Source organism: Lycium ferocissimum, chromosome 3, assembly GCF_029784015.1.
Source record: "Lycium ferocissimum isolate CSIRO_LF1 chromosome 3, AGI_CSIRO_Lferr_CH_V1, whole genome shotgun sequence".
NCBI classification, from domain to species: domain Eukaryota; kingdom Viridiplantae; phylum Streptophyta; class Magnoliopsida; order Solanales; family Solanaceae; genus Lycium; species Lycium ferocissimum.
In genome coordinates, this window is record NC_081344.1 from 5,604,775 (window position 1) to 5,610,470 (window position 5,696).

The following is a 5,696-nucleotide window of genomic DNA, read 5'->3' on the forward strand; positions in this document are numbered from 1 at the left end:
TATATATATATATTTACGATTTTGAGACTACAAGTTTTTTTAAAAAAGACTATAAGTTTACATAATATTCTGTTCATTCCTGAGTTATATGATGGTACTTGATTGAATATGAAGTTTAAGAAAAAATTAAAGATTCTTAAATTTATTATCTACAAATCAGTCATTAGCATGTTTGGCCATATAGCCAAATCAAGTTATTAGGAGAATTTTTGTAAAAAGTACGTTGGGAGAATAACGGTTTGTGTTTACTATAATTTGAGAAATGCTTTTTATTAGTAATTTGTGTTTGACCGATATTTTCGTACAAATGAGTTTACGTGTCAAATTTAGGAAACAAAATGAAAATTACTACTAATTTAATTTGTGTAAATATGAATTTTTGACATGGGTAATCTTGCTTTCAAAATTTCAAAAACACAAAAAACTTATTTTAGGAGAAACTACTTTTTCCTAAAGATGAATAGTACAACAAAATATGTAAGCCTCTTACTTAAAACAGCAGAAAAGGCTCAGTATTTGACTTAACGCATTCATCAACAATCAAGTGAAAGCGATCAATTTTGTTCGGTGGATCGTTAGAATATTACATAGAAAGAAAGGGATTTATTTGTTTTCAACTGTATTTAAGAAAATAAATGTTAAATGCTCTTTAATAATAATAAATAGATTCGAAACATATTAAATATCATTAGTCTTATGGTCCAAGCTATTATAGCGAAAATTTTCAAACACAACCAACGGTCATTAAGAGTTTCATCTTTGAACCTAAAATAAGCAGAGGGTGGGATGCCATTTAAAAAAAATTACATATTAAAAATGTGAATTTGGTATCTTTTGTTTTTCCCTTTATTTTGCAATGAAGGCCGACTCGTAAGGGGTTGAAAGATAATCACCAAGGATTGTACTGTTGGATGGATAAAATCCTAAACATATTAAATATCATTATTGTTTGTGGTCAAGCTATTATTGCAAAAATTGTCAAACACAACCAACAAGCAAGAGGTGGGATACCATTTTTAGAAAAATTACATAATAAAAATGTCAATTTGGTATCTTTTTGTTTTTCCCTTTGTTTTGCAATGAAGGCCGAGTCTTAAGAGTACAAAGGTAATCACCAAGGGTCGTGCAGCTGGGATGCATAAGATTCCTTTATCTTTAACTTGCTTTTGCTTGAAAAAATAATAAACATCCAGCGTAAGTAAGAGATTTTTTTTTCTTTTTTAATGAATGCGACATTAGATTGGAAAACAAAAATAACTGAAGGAAAAAGGGTTGAAATTTGAGCTAGAGATCTGATTGAGTTGGCAAAATTATTGGTGAAGTTAATGCTGGAACTAATTGAAAGTAGATATAACAAAATTAAAGCGATACAAGCAGATCCAACTACTACCAAGTCTCATCTAGCTAGCAGTAGATTGCAATTTGCCATGTGCTGTTCGAACACTGGTCTCTATATTACAGCTCTTGTTCAACCACGGCATTTACTTTTCATTTGTCGATCGGTTGTTTAATTTTTAAATAAAATAACAGGGAGATGATCTCTCATTACCAGTTGCAGTATGAATAGGAAAAATAATCGTATAAAGATTTTTTGTTATTTCTTTATTGATTTTCTGTGAAAAGAATCATATAACTAAAGACCAAAAAAATTGATCTGCCCATAACACGACATCCGCTTCAAGTTTATTGTTTTTTTCTTGTTATTCTAATGTTTACATTTTTAAACTGGTGGAAGTAATGAAGGTTGAAGTGTAATAATAATTATTTTCATGTTTACTTTTTCGTCTAGGATACACCAAGGTGTACGTACCAAGATATGAGATAATTGTATTCTATCCTGAGATTGACGGCCATTCTGAACTGGCTATACAGTTTCTAGAAAACATGGCGGCTGGGCAATTGGAGCAATTAATTGCACTAGTCAATTTTGCTTAAATTTCCTTATAACAACAGTTATCATACTAACATCTAGATATCCCATTTCCCTATGAAGCCTTAGATAGAAGGTGTTGTAGATCTCCGAAAGGGATCATCAAAACCGGTGAGCCCAACCTCTTGGGGCTGGATTTAGGAAGGATTATGTTGGATATCGTCCAAGTAAATCTTGTGCAAAAATAATAATTACTCTGTCCAAATTTACACAACACTATTCCTTTTTAATTAGTTTGTTCTAGAAAGAAGCGCACCTTTTCATATTTAATAACAATTTACCTCTAAACGCAATAGAAGAATCGCGTATCAAAAATCCAATACTTCCTCCGTCCCATATTAATTAGTTGTCCGCATTACTATAAATATTCTTCAAAATACCTGTCATTTAAAATATTAAGATATAATTAATTAAGTTTTTCCTATTTTGCCCTTAACATTAATTGTTTTTTAAAGTAATCAATATTGATTAGAGTGCATTAATTGGAGAGATATAAGAATGAAGAAAATATATTTTATTCATAAGTTAACGAATGTGTAAAAAAAATGAATATGACACGGAGGGAGTATAATGAACGACATTGTGTCAGCTGCATTCTGTAAAGGTAATGATGGATAATTGGATATCATCAACTCTAAAATCATAACTTTGTATTACCATAATAATCAAAATTAGGCTGCTATATATGCCGCCACATTATTCAAGAAAACATCTCAAGTTCTATATATCAAAATTCTGGATACTTGAACATGCCTAGCCCCGGATTATACACAGAGAATCCCCCATCGATGAATAGATTGTGCCCACTGATATACTTAGCATCATCACTTGCCAAGAACAGTGCTGCTTTTGCAATATCATCCACCCTCAAAGTCACACCCAAGGTTCCCAACCGTACCCAAAGCCTGCTCAAGCTGTTCATTTTCAAGCCCAATGAACTTCATCGCCAACGGCGTAACCATCGCGTAGGGCGACAAGCAATTCACACGTATACCGAATTGCCCTAGCTCCACTGCCAGGTTCTTGGTAAGCCCCAACACGGCGTGTTTGGAGCTGCAGTATGCATGCGATGCTGCAGCTCCGACCATGGAGCTTATACTGGCGGTGGAGATGATGCAACCGCTACGTGTCGGGACCATGACACGAGCGGCGTGCTTCATGCACAAGAAAACTCCTGTCACGTTAATGCTGAGGACCCGTTCGAAATCCGCTTTCATGTTGTCGAGGATTCTCGGCTTCATCTCGTCTGATATGCCAGCATTGCAGAACATGATGTCGAGTTTTCCAAACGTGGCGATGGTTTTGTCGACGGCGTTTTGGATGTCGTCTTCGTTTGTGACATCACAGTGGATGTAAATGCAGTTGGATGAGCCTCCAAGGGCGTTGCTAACTGAGTTGCCGAGTTCATCTTGAACGTCGAGAATGGCCACTTTGGCTCCATGTTCAGAGAAGAGCTTTGCAGTTGCTTCACCGATGCCACTAGCTCCTCCAGTTACCATAGCTACTTTCCCCTCTAGCCTTCATATACAAAATAATAAAGTTATAACTGTCTCATTTCATTGCATCTCATACTTGTAGCGCAAGAAAATCTAATGTCCAAACAAATTATCTTTGTTTCCTAAAGAAGGACAAGTTCGGATTTTGAAGTCAACGCATCAAACTTACTATCGTATAAAGTATTTTAAAAATATATCATAGTCAAAGAAAAAACACTGTATTTACTAAAGAGTAATAGTGTCAAGTCCAATTTGGATGGAAAGAGCAAGATCTTATGCCCCTTTACTCAAAACTGCTCAACATTTTTCAGCAGAATATGCGGCGGGCAGCAAGAGATATTGAACTCAATTAAGCTTTTTGAAAGATAAACAAAGCAATGAAGCATGGAATGCAACAAACACCGTTACAACAGTTTCAAGAATTACCCTTAGTACAGGAAATTATCATATCCAGGTTGGTCTATTACGAACGCTGTCGCAAGCTTTTCGGAATAAGTATATGGAAGAATTAAGGATGGTTTTCTGAAGAATGTATTATATGAATTAAAGAAAATCAAATATTCACTTTGATTGCATATGACGTTATAGAGAAGGCTGTGATACATACCTTTTGCCGATTGTTGAAAGGAATGAAGCAGAAGCCATAACTGGTGATATATGGAAAAAGAAAAAACTTGATTTAGGAGGAGAAATGTGAACAAAAAGCCTTCTATACTGAAGAAGCAACTATTGATCATACAGTCAAACCTCTATAACAAGAAGATGGATTAGTTGAATTTTCCACCGTATGTAGAATGATCATATACACTTATAACAAAGATTGACATTTAAATAATACTGTTATAGGCAAAAAAGATGCATAAAATCTAATTTTCATTTTTATTGTCAAATTCTAAGCTTAATCACACTTTGTGCAAGAAAAATGGCTTTAATAATGAATACATATAAATTCATATGATATTTTTTGTCCTAAATAGTGTATTAAATGATCAAATATTTGATCAAAATCTATACATTTATAATTGGTAATCATAGATATTCTATTTTCATAAAGATGGTTAATTATTATATTACCAAAAAAGAAGATAAATGTTATGGCGGTGAATTTTACAAAAAAAAGATCGTTATAAAATTGGTTCTTTGATGTTATAGGTGAAATGTTATTGAGAAGTTTGAAATTTAACATAAAAAATCTAAAAAAATTTCTATCTATGTAGATGTTATACGCAGCACAAGTATAGAGAGGTGTGACGGTATACGAGGAGAGACTACACAGTTTTGTCTTTTTGCGGGACATTTTAGACAGCCTGCACTGATAGAGAGGAAGTGCAGACAAATTTGGAATTAAAAAAACTGTGTCATCATCTCTATGGTAATCCATGAAATAATAATGCAAAAAACAAAACTTGTCACCTTTTTTGTTAGGCTAGAACGAAGCTATACAAAAAAACTCATACTAGACAAACCTCCCTTTTTTATATAATAATCCTAACAAAACCAAAAACAATCTTACATTGAAAAGATATACTTTAAAGATAATAAAACATTGACAAAAATTAATTCCGACTTAAAGTTAAGGCGAAAAGCAATATATTAGACACCAAAAATTTATCTTTCTTCCTGTATTTAACAACAAACATCTCAAAACCAGTGCCTGACATTTAGAATCAGCCTAAAGTCAAAGTAGCATCAACAATAAAAAGTAAGAAAATAGGGAGAGGGTCATTAGTCCCAACGTATAGTTCAAAATTCGGACTCAACTAATTAAGAATGATTACATAATGAATAAATATATTGGTGTTGCTAGCAACCCATAAATTTTATCGAGCTGAAATATTGGAGAACCGAATGTTACATTAACTACAATATGCATTCTGAAAAGAAGAAAAAAAAGATAGAACCTGCAATGGAAAAAAATTGAACCTTAATATCTTGAAAGATTTGCTAGGGGCCAGGGAAGAATTTTGAATGATCCTAGGCAAAAAGTTTACTCCTTGGGTTCACTCTCTATTTCTCCATTTTTTGTGTGTATTGCTCTCTATATTTATACACTGAAAAGAGGAGTGGATAGATGAGTGGGAGAATAAAAGGCATAAGACCTTATTCAATATTTGTGAGCTGAAAAACTATTTTAAAAATGAGTACGTAAGGAACATATCAAATATGGAGGGACGAAGAAATGAGGTGCAAAAATGGGAAAAAAGTATGAATTATAATGGCAGAATATGGAAAAAAAAAAGGTTAATTCTTTTGACATAAGTTTTAAACTC

At 33.1% G+C, this 5,696-nt stretch overlaps 1 pseudogene; it reads right to left on the reverse strand.

Moving 5' to 3' along the window:
* Positions 1-2,642: 2,642 nt before the first annotated feature.
* Positions 2,643-5,418, reverse strand: LOC132050860 (secoisolariciresinol dehydrogenase-like; annotated as a pseudogene).
* Positions 5,419-5,696: the final 278 nt, after the last annotated feature.